The 12,024-nt window shown below is 34.9% G+C and overlaps 1 long non-coding RNA gene across 1 annotated transcript in view; it reads left to right on the top strand.

The window, feature by feature from the left end:
• Window positions 1-484: 484 nt before the first annotated feature.
• The window catches only part of LOC124102561 (uncharacterized), a 70,614-nt gene continuing 59,074 nt past the window's right edge, over window positions 485-12,024 (top strand). Inside the window, exons 1-2 of the long non-coding RNA XR_006854903.2 lie at window positions 485-981; window positions 4,931-11,957. This is a non-coding gene — a long non-coding RNA (uncharacterized LOC124102561). The remainder of the gene's footprint in view (window positions 982-4,930; window positions 11,958-12,024) is intronic.

The following is a 12,024-nucleotide window of genomic DNA, read 5'->3' as shown; positions in this document are numbered from 1 at the left end:
TTGAACAACCAATAAAAAAAAATTAAAAAAAAAAAAAGAAAAAAAAAAAGAAAAATTTGAAGAGAAAAGAGAAGAGAAAAGGGAAATTGCATGGTAATGGAGGGAGATCCTCATTGTTATACAAAATTACATATAAGAGGTTGTGAGGGGAATGGGAAAATAAACAAGGAGAGAAATGAATTACAGTAGATGGGGTAGAGAGAGAAGATGGGAGGGGAGGGGAGGGGAGATAGTAGAGGATAGGAAAGGTAGCAGAATACAACAGTTACTAATAGGGCATTATGTAAAAATATAGATGTGTAACCGACGTGATTCTGCAATCTGTATTTGGGGTAAAATTGGGAGTTCAAAACCCACTTGAATCAAATGTATGAAATATGATATGTCAAGAGCTTTGTAATGTTTTGAACAACCAATAAAAAAAAATTTCCATTCAGAAAAAAAAAAAAAAGAAAAAAAAAAATAGAGTAGCTCACAATGCAAAAGTACCTTGAGCCTCAGAGAAGACTTTGCATTAGAACTTTGAGCAAATTCAGAACTGTTGAGACTATGGGGACACTTGGAAATGGGCTAAATGTATTTTTTATTATAAGATAAGCTTGAGGGGGGGACATGGGTGAAATGTTATGGTTTAGATATGGTGTCCCCCCAAGTTTCATGAGAGATAGTGCAAAAGAGGTTTGGAGGAGAAATGATTGGGTTATAGCCTTAACCTAAACCCTGATGGGATTAACCAAGTGGTAACTGGGTCAGGTGGGGTGTGGCTGGAGGAAGTTGTTCATTAAGGGTGTGGCTATGGTGTATACATTTTGTATTGGAATAGTGTATTCTCTCTCTCTCTCTCTCTCTCTCTCTCTCTCTCTCCTCCCTGATCACCATGTGAGCTGCTTTCCTGTGCCAAAATCTTCTGCCATGATGTCCTGCCTCACCTTAAGCCCTAAGGAATGGATTAGCCTTCTATGGACAAAGACCTCTGAAACCGTGAGCCCTCTAATAAACTTTTTCTCCTCTATGGTTGCTGTGGTTGGGTCTTTTAGTTATAGCAGTTAAAAAGCTGACTAAAACAGAAATGTACATACACACTATTCTTTTTTAAAAAACGTTTTTTAAATGTTGATGGACCTTTATTTTATTCATTTGTTTATATGCGGTGCTGAGAAGCAAACCCTGTGCCTCACGCATGCTAGGCAAGTGCTCTACCACTGAGCCACAACCTCAGCCTTACATACCACTCTTTAGTCAGTAAAGTTGTTTCGTACCTGAGTACAGATGAATAATTCTGACACCACTATGCATATGTATCAGAATTAAACAAAAGAAGGACAGATAGTGGGAGTCAGCTTTCTTGGTGGGGGAAGGGGGAAGGAAGCTTCAGTTTGAATCTATAATGTCCCCCAAAGGCCCATATGTGAAAGGTTTGGTTTCTAAGGTAGCACCCTTGGAAGATGGAGGAATTCTCAGGGGCTGGGCTTGGTGGGAGCGATTTAGGTCTTTGGGAATATGCCCCAAGTGGTACTGTGGGACACTGGCTGCTTTCTCCTTCTCTCTTTTTTATCCAGGCATAAGGTGAGTGGCTTTGCCCTATCTTGCCAACCTTTCCTATGTGCCTCCTCACCAGAAGCCTAAAAGCATGGATATGAATGATTATGGGGTAAAAAATCTAAAACTGTGGTAAAATAATCTTTTTCTTTTTATAAGTTAATTTTCTCAGATATTTTGTTATAGTGATGGGAAGTTGACTGGTACAGGGACAAAATAAAATTGTATTTCATGTCATACTGGATTATGGTTGAAACTATCAGTATGACTTCATATTTAGCTTAATCTAGGTAAAGACAAATACCTACATACACAAATAGATTTTCCTGTTATGTCATCTGACAGATCTCCAAAGCAACAACACTCTATTACCAGTGATCAAAGGCAACACACAGTTTTGTATTTCTAATATCAAATCCAGTAAGAGCAATGAGGGTTTTTTTGGGAGAAGGTTGACTTTAGAACTGAAGAGAAGATAGCCAAGATAGGTCTGGAGCATCCTATAGTATCAGAAAGTAAAAAAATTCTAAAACAGAAACCAAACAATAAATGACAACCACTATAGCAAAAATGACGGAAATATATCATATCCAGATGGTCGCCAATGAAAAGAATCCACAGCAGTCAAATCTCCAACACTTATTTATAAAAAAAAATGATGTACTGGATTTGACAAAAATAAATGATTTAATAGATAAACAAATGAGAGAGAATAGACAAAAAATTTCTCTTGCAGAAAATTTTTCAACTAAGTAATAGAAATACCCCAATTTTCTTGTGATTTCCTTCCCAAGGATACTGTAGGAAAAAGGGATCAAAAATGTAATTTTATAATGGAAAAGCTTGAACAACAACATCTCAGTCAATAGGAGAATTTGATTATAATGTATCTCAGTGAAGATTTTTTATGCTTAATCTGCTTGGGTTTTTGGGGGGATTCAGGTATCTGATGTTCATTTTCTTCTCCAGGTTTGGCAAGTTTTCTGCTGCTTTCTCTTTCTCTGTTTATTTTTGGATACCATAAAGTGTACATTTGTTTACTTGATGTACTCCATGAGTTCTACAGATTTTCTTTATTCTTTTTCATTTTAAAAATATTCAGATCTCTGTGTATTTCAAGTGATCTGCCTTTGAGCTCATTAATTCTTTTTTCTGCTTGAAAGTTTTCAGTTTTGTCACTGTTTTTCAGCTCCAGAGTTTTGTTTTTTTTTGGTTCTTCTTACAATTTATTTTTTGTTGAACATATAATTTTGTTTATATATTGTTTTCCTGATTACACTTAGCTATCTGTCTTTGTTGTTTTGTAATTGATTGACTTCTTTAAGATGATTATTTAAAACAAATTTTTAGACAGTTTGTAGTTTTTCATTTCTTTAGATCAGTTTGGCACTTTAGTTTGTTCCTTTGGTGCTGCCTTGTTTCCCTATTTCTCACATTCTTTGTGCAGTTGAAGAAGTAGGCACCTTGCTAATCATTATATACTGGCTTTGGGGAAAGCCTTTCACCAGACAATCCATCCAGAGATTCTGTGGGTGGTGGCTGACAGGGTATATCAGCAGGCTTCCTTCTAGAGTCTTCAGGCCAACAGATCTGGTGCTAAGTTCTATGAGGGTGGGAATAGATCCTAGGTCTAAAGGTACATTCATGATTGTAAGTCTGTAGGAATTGGCCTGACACTGGGGTCCACTAGGGTTGGTCTGGGACCAAGGAGCTGGCCTGGGGCTGGGACACACCAAATCACTGGATCTATAGGTATAGACCTAGTTCTAGGTTTACTTAGTTACAGGATCCACTAAGACAGAACTAGATCATGGGGCCACAAAACTCCCCGTTTTTTTTTTTTTTTAATATCTTTATTTATTGATTGATTTTTTTTTGTGGTGCTGAGGATTGAACCCAGGGTCTCACACCTGGGAGGCAACCTCTCTACCCCTGAGCTACAGCCCCAGCCCTGTTTTTTATTGTCAATGGACAAGGTGTATTTTGAAGAACTAGAAATAGACAAGACAATTTCAGTGAAGACCAAATTGGAAGTATCAACACTATAACATGTTAAGACTTGATACAAAGATATAATAATTAACAAGTAGAATACAAATAGCACAATAGAACTAAAAAATAGTCCATAAAAATGTTTTTGTGTATACATTTTATCTCCTTATGGTGTTGGGCCTAGAGCCTCAGCTCATGAGTGCTGTATGATTCTTGGTCTTTATGAGTTGACCTGGAGCTTGGGGTAATGGGAAGAAACTTGGTGCTTGACTTAACCCAGAGAATGAGTCTTTGGTGCTGGCCTGGTTTGGGTCCATGAAGGATGGCCTGGCACTGGGGTTCACCGGTAATGGCTTGCTGCTGGGGTCTGCAGCAAAGTTAGATCCTCACTTTACTCTCCTTACACCATTTGGATGGTGTCTGCCCTGCACTAGGCAGTGAAAGCTATTCTTCCTATCCTCTTCCCAGCTTTTCTTGTTTCTCTGTTGCAGCTAAGTAGTATATTCTCTCACTTGAATTCCTTAGATCTTGTGAAGGTATTTTTTGCATATAAATAATTGTTCAAACAGATATTTCTCTAGGGGCATGAGTCCTGGAAACTCTTATATTCTTTTACTAACACATTCTTGTAAGGATGTAATGATAATGGCACTCTGCCTCTGAGGTCTTTTCCTTGAAACTGAAAATCTAAATTTGATCATGACAAAAAGATCAGGCAAACTTCAATTCTGTGACATTCTATAAAATACCTGATCAGTACTCAGTACTGCTAATGTCATATAAAAGAAGTAAACTCTGAGAAACTGCCACAGTCTACCTGAACTTAAAGAGACATAATAACTAAATGTTATATAGTATCCTGAAGGGGGTCTTGAGACAGAAAAAGGACATTAGGTAAAAGCTAAGAAAGCCTGAAAAAAAAAATATATATATATATATATATATATAAGTTTTAGCTAATAATAACATGTTGATGTAGTATAGTGGTTGTGACAAATAAACCATACTAATGAAAGATGTTAAAAATAGGAAAACTGAGTTTGGAGTATATTGGAATACTCTGTGCCATTTTTAAAACTTTTATGCACATTTAAATTATTTTACAAAATGTAGTTATTTTTAAAATTGTGTCAATGTCAACATAAATAATTATGAATTTAACAATGAACAGAAAAAAGAAAGAAAGAATGTTGCATAGTTATGGGGATAGAGAGTGTGTTAGCTTTCTATCACTATAATGAAATGCCTGAAATAATCAACTTATAAAGAGAAAATGTTTATTTTGGTTCAGTTTGGCAGATTCTACTCTCTGATTAATTAGCTTTATTGCACTGGTGCTATGGCAAGGTAGCACATTGTGGTGGGAATATGTGGTGGAGTGAAACTTCTTATCTTCCAGAAAGGGAATAAGAAAATGATGATGAAGAAGAAGGAGGAGGAGGAGAAGGTGGAAGATGAGGAGGAAGAGGAGAAAGAAGGAGGAAGAAGAGAAAGAGGAGGAGAAAGAAGAGAAAGAGATAATCAAATTCCACAATACCCTTTGATGGCATGCTCCAGTGAGATAAGTAACCAAAAATTTAACATATGGTCCTTTGTAAGACCTTTAAAGTCTAAATTATAGCAGCAAGACATATGAATTCTATTTGATTAGTGTCTTTTGTGAATTTGAAAAAATGAAAATGTTACATGCATGGAAAGCAGTGATTCTAAAATGTGATTTACAATACTGAATGTAGGAACAAAAAATAGTAGAATAAAGTGAAATGTACATCACAGCCAATTTGAACTCATTCTAGGGATTTTAAAAAAATCTTTATTATAAAATGATCAATTGGTATAACTCATCAGATTAATAACAAAAAGAAGAAGAATTATATAATTTCCTTAATAAATATAAGGAGATATTTGATAAAATTATAAATCATTTATTAATGACATTTAGCATGTAGAAATAGAGGAGAACTGTTTTTGTGGATAAAATTTATCCACAAAAATTATAGTTTGCAACAATGGCTTTAATGGTGAATTACTTTAAGACTTTTATTCAAAATTCAACATGGAACCAGATATTGTTATCTAATATAAGAAAGCAAGATAAATTAAGTAGGAATTATACAATAAAAAAGAAATAGTTGAACATTAAAGCATTTTTATATCCATGTATCAGTGGTAATTGGAAAAAATAAAATAAAAGGTACTTTTGACAATGGCATAAAAACATGAAGTGCTTAGAAATAAATCTAAAAAAAAAATTATAGGATCTATCCCAACATCTTCACCAAATATGTCTGAGAGAAATTGAAAGACAATAGAGTATATGGGAAAGCATCCCATATTCCTGATTTTGAAGACTACTATTGGCAAAGATATGAATTCTGTCCCAATTGGTCCATAGATTTAGTATAATCCTAATTAAAACTCCCCCTGTATTTTATTGTGAATTGGCAAGGTGGCTCCATGATATATTTTAAAGGACTAGAAATAGACAAGTCAATTTTAATTAGGATCAAACTGGGAGTATTAACCCTACCACATATTAAAATTTGATACAAAGATATAATAATTTTCTGACATTTTTTATTGCCCCTGGAGTCCAAGAGATCCTCAAAATACTAATTATTACTCAGAACCAAACCCATTTCCAAGCCTCCTCAGATTTCCTCTCCTGAAACAAGCATACCAACCAAACCACGCTAAACCACAACCAACTGTATCAAAGCAAATAGTGTAAAAATAAAATAAAACTCCAACATAACAAGTTCCATAGTTCTGAGTTTCCTATTTCTATTTTATTTATGGTTTATCAATATCATTTGCTTTCCAGTATCTTGGAATGTCTCAACTCTCAAAGACCAATTTTAAAATTTTCTGGGAATTATTTTCTGTATCTCTAGAAACAATGTAGGGAGTTTATCCAGAGTAACCCACTGAAGACTGATTAGGGGAGACCAAGACTTTTGAATCATCTTTGTAGAGCCTTCTAGAGATTAAACATCTATGTCAAACAGCCTTAGCAATTTACCAGTAAAGTTGTGAGGCAGTTGTTTCCCCAGCAAAATTTTTGCAATATTTTTAAAATACTAGACTCATAACCCCAATCCCTTTTGGGACTTCTTTTAAAAAATGAAGTAGAAATAAGAAAGGTGGAATCCATGGATTAGGTACAAGTTGAAACTGAACATTTAGGGCATCTCAACAAGCACCAAATCAATTATATTGCTTTTTCTACTCTTCACTTACAAACCATCTGGGGCTGTCATGTAGCCTCAGCCTCTCTTTAAGCACTGTCAAGAAGGAATTGTCCAGATTGTCAAGAACACATGCCTTACACTGCTCCTACAACATTTGTATGAGGAATGCGGCTCGTACAACAATGGGTGAAATTATATAGTGTTCAGGAAGTCCGTAAGTATGAGCAGCCCCAGGATAACATAAATGTTTATAAAGCATCGTCAGCAGTTAGAAATTTCACACCTTTGTCCACCAAGCACCTAATTTATTTTTGATTTCTTTAAATTTTTCTTTAGTATTACATTCCCAATGTCAGACTATTTTCAGACCCTAGAATATATTTTGGTCTTTTCAGATTTCAGAAATCTTACCTACATTTGCAGATGCTTCTCTTGTACCCTTGGCAGATCTTTAGAAACTCAGTCATTAAAAATTGTTTTCTTTCATCATTACAGAAGGGACAAAGATGGGCATGAGGGGGAATTCACAATGATTTCAAATGGTAGATGGCATTTTAGGTATCAGTAATTAGAGTAATTAAATTGCAGCTCACATTATTTCACATATCTGAGTACTCTTGAGAATTTTGTTTGACTAATAACTGTCAATGCGCGTACTAAACACAAAAATATAGCTCCTGATCTCATAAAGCAACCAGCTAGCCTGACTTGATAGATGAATAAATATCCATGCATTCTAATTTTAAGGAAAAAAAACTTGGAAATGATACATTATTCTAGGTTAAAAAATCAGAACTTTTTTTTATAATACATCATTCAGATATGAACTCAAATCTTTGCACTTACTCATGTTTATGAACTCCCAAGGATGTTCATTTAATCTTGATCATATTGATTCTCTATCATCCTTTTTATTCCAGTGTATTGTTATTCTAAGGAAATATTTTTCAAAATTCTTAGTGGTTTGTTCTTGCTGACACTGCATGGTTTTGTGGGAGGGTACTGGGGATTAAACTCAGGGATCCTCCAGCACAAAGCCACATCCCCAGCCCTATTTTCCATTTTATTTAGAGACAGGGTCTCACTGAGTTTTTTAGCACCTCGCTTTTGCTGAAGCTGACTTTGAACTCTCAATCCTCCTGTCTCAGCTTCTCCAGCTGCTGGGATTACAGGCCTGCACCACCGCGCCTGGCTGACATTACGTTTCTGAGGCCCAATGTTTGCTGACTCATTCTGGACCTTCTGAGGCGGTGAACAGGGAGGGGTATTTCTATGTGTTAAGTAATATCTCCAAGGAATTGAGCATGGAATGGCCAATTACTGAAGATGCCATGATTTAAATGTCATGACAGTTTTATTTTGCTCACATCTTACAGACAAAATCTAGATATTTCATTTGAAAGGAGGACAACTGCAGAAGAAAAGCTTTGACTTAGCTACCAACTTGGCATCATTACCCTGGATATTCTAAGGAGCATTTACCAGTTATTAGCTTACTGTACAGAGGTCAGGTTTGGGAAGTTAGAACAGATGACTTCCAAGTACCATTACATTCTGAAAAGTCTTATGATCTCAAGATTGCTATGGGATAGGTGAAGAATTTTAAGGGCACAGATAACTCAGCAGGTAAGTAAAACTGTAGTGACCCCAAATGAGAAGAAGAGCTAGCAAAAATTTGAGCCTTTTTTCACATGTAGAATAAGATGATGACTTATTTACCTTACTACTCATATTCACCCACAGAAAGTGCCACAAATAATCATTCTATAGTTTCCCTTAGGTGATTTCTTTAGACTCTGTGGTGGAGAGTCGATATAATATTAGAGTCCATCCCGGTTTTATGGAGAATTATGTACTACATGATTATAATGCTTTAAATTCAGATTAACAAACATGTAATCAAAGACTTGTAGGAGATAGCTGTTGTAAAAGACAGCTCACTTATTTTATTCTTCTCATTTTAATGCTTATTTGGAATTTGGTTGAAATCTGTCTTTTACACTGTGTTTTTCAATCCGATTAAAATAATCAGTGATCATATTTCTTTGAAGCTAAACACTATTACTGCCTATGAACTATGAAACCATTAAAAGCAAGAGTACTGAATGAAAATTTCTCCATTAAAATTGTTTGGTTATAAGTAAGTGAGAGAACAATATATATTATAGTAAAAGGTCAGAAATAAAACATTAGCATTATTAACTTTCACCTTAAACACTTGGCACCCTTCAAAAGTCCTGCAGGGTATTTTTTTTTTTAACCCGAGTTTGGGTTCTTTGCACGCTAGAAAACATGCAGGGCTGCTGCTGCAGATTGGAAAAAGAGCTTGAGGTCAGAGGTCGACACAGTGAGGGAGTTTGCTCTTTAAGAGGTTATCTGTGGATCTGCAAAGCCAAAGTGTAATTGGGTTTTGTGATGTGATTTTAGTGAGTAATTGTATATGATCTTAGATAGTTTCAAAGACAAGCTTGGAAGATTTTTCCGGGCTGTTTGTGATAGCAATTTTAGGGATTGTGTGCAATCTTGGATAGACAATTCAGAATGATCAAAAATAGCCATCAGAAGTGATAATGGCAAGTTACTTTATGTGCCTTAATTCTATTTTCAGAGCATTGATTCAAATATAATGTAATGGAATGTGTTCCTTCTCTTTAGGACATTACATTGCTTAGGAAAATGAAGATACTTAGTTTTCATGGCTGGTATCAGTCTGTCAATTTTATGTCATCATAATGATGGCTTTCAGTTTCTCTGAGTTTGAACTTCAGTTGCAGATTGCTGAATGCTTATATAGAAAGAAAAAGGAAGTTAAAACATTCCAATTGGTTGTTGAATGTGGACCTTTTTTTAGCCTCTTAATTTGTCAAGTTTCTGATTCCTGAATATTCTAAACAATGAGAAATAAACATTTCCTTATTGTTTTAGTTGTTTAGGGTTGCCTTGATTAAGCTGTCACTGCTGTCAGTTATGTTCTTATAAGCCTGGTTGGATCTATTTCATGTTAGGAAAAAGCTCAGATAAATCCAGGAAAGCTTAATGTTTATCCAATGTGAAAATAATTACTCAAAAGTGTTATTCTTAATCCAGATAATTAGAGTGAGGAAGGAAAGATCAGTGTCATTGTGAATTATGCCCTGGCAATTGACTCTTGGTCCTTGTAAGTTTCAGGTGAAGATGTGAATGGATAAAGGTTAGATTAAACATAATCCAAAGTAGCTGCAACCTTAATCTGTTATGATACAAGGATGATCACTTAAAAAGAGCTGGATTGTGGGATTGTTTCTGGTTGGATAAGATGCCGCTCGACTGGGACTAGTCTTAAAACATGCTTAGCACCATGTCACTGCAGCTGCAAGCACTTGTGCACGGCTGCAGCCTGCCACCACCACAGGCGCTCCTGGACTCCAGCTTTGTGTTGGCGTGTCACACTTCCATGATATCTGGGCTTCACATTAACATGCCTTGCAATGGTCTGTATGGAAAAAAATATTTCCTGTGACCTTGTGGCATCTCTTCTGGGTTGTAATAAGCATGGATTTGAAATCTGCTAAAACTCCAGCATAGAGTAAGCAGCCATTTGTTACCTTAAACAATTAGAAGGTACATTTGTAACTGAGCTTAATGTTGCTCTGATTCAACAGAGAAACTTGTTTTAAATGTGATTATTTTGAGTAGCATGCAATGTTTGCAGAACTAATTATCTGTCAAGTATTTTCAAAATCAAATTAGGTTTTTCTAAATATTTCTGTGGAGTTAAAAGTGAAAAGAGTATGAATAATGAGATCCCCAAATAGTAGAATCTCAAAATTCAGCCATATTTTAATTAAAAGGAAGAAATATTGGGAGTTCCATTTATTCTCACAATAAATTTCGTAAATTTAGCATGCTTAATTTCTGCATGGCAGAGCTGGTTTGCTTTGATTACAGAAAATGGAACCAAAAATATTTTAGCAATTATGCGTGAAACCTTATTGTTTTAACAGAAAGCAGTGCGATTTCATGACAAGTGAATTTTAATTAAAATTTGAACATGTAGGGCTGGGGTTGTTGCTAAGTGGTAGAACACTTGCCTGGCATGCATGAGGGACTGGGTTTGATTCTCGGTATCAGATACAAATAAATAAATAGCATAAAGGTACATCAATAACTAAAAAAATTTTAAAAACAGAAAAGAAAGAAAGAATTTGAACATTTAATCAATTATTATGGTTGTTTATTCCTCCACAATAAAATTATATTACAACATATTACATATCGTTGCTGAATATTAAAGAAAATAACTAGTGGAATGTAAAGCTAATAAGTCCAATGCTCTTTAACACATGTTTAGTTTTCTTTGGAATATTGGAATATTCAAAGTCATAAAATATTAGATTAAATATTTTAATAAAGCATATTTTAAAAACACCACTGAAATAGATCAATATTTCAATATATTTTTAACCAGAATCCAAATTTATTCTAATACTGTCCTTGGATAAATATATAACATCACATGCTATAAATATAACAGATGTGTTTCCAGTTACATTACATTAATTGCTTCCATATGTACTTGTGAAAAATTTGTTTTTCAAAGGCCATAAACATTTGTTGAGCATTCACCACCCATATTTAGGCACTTGCTCCATATTTTCACAAATATTTAATGTCCCTAATTTATGCAACTGATGTGTTACCAAGGGACGATTGTTGCCAGACAGTGGTACAGGGGCTATGGATATGCAATGATCTAAACAAAGTCTCTGCTCTTACAAAGTTTAAATTCTTATGTTTAGAGAGAAAATATAAAAAGGAAATGTACAAGAGCTTAGCAAATGCAATGAAGAAAAAAGTAAGGTTAGGAATTTAGAAACAGGGCCTGGTGGATTAGGATTTAAGATGAGGTTAGGGAGAGCCTCATAGAGAAGGCAAGATTTATGTCAATGGGATATATGGTGCCCTTGGTTTAGGGGGACTAGCTTCAGCATAATTACTTTTGCCAAACAGAACAATTTCCAGGTGTATTGTTTTTAGATATTCAAAACAAAATTATCATTTCAAGACTTTTTAAATAAGTCTGACTAAAGTACTAGTTTCCCTATATTTGAAAAGTATTCAAATTGAACAATCTTTTTTTTTTTTTTAAAGAGAGAGAGAGAGAATTTTAATATTTTATTTTTTAGTTTTCGGCAGACACAACATCTTTGTTTGTATGTGGTGCTGAGGATCGAACCCAGGCCGCACACATGCCAGGTGAGTGTGCTACCGCTTGAGCCACATACCTAGCCCATTGAACGATCTTTTAATAAAATGTGAGTCT

Source organism: Marmota monax, unplaced genomic scaffold, assembly GCF_021218885.2.
Source record: "Marmota monax isolate L192 unplaced genomic scaffold, Marmota_monax_Labrador192_F-V1.1 WCK01_AAM20220418_F8-fsc00002, whole genome shotgun sequence".
Taxonomy (NCBI): domain Eukaryota; kingdom Metazoa; phylum Chordata; class Mammalia; order Rodentia; family Sciuridae; genus Marmota; species Marmota monax.
Note: the sequence above shows the minus strand (reverse complement) of the source record. Positions and strands in the feature narration are given on the sequence as shown.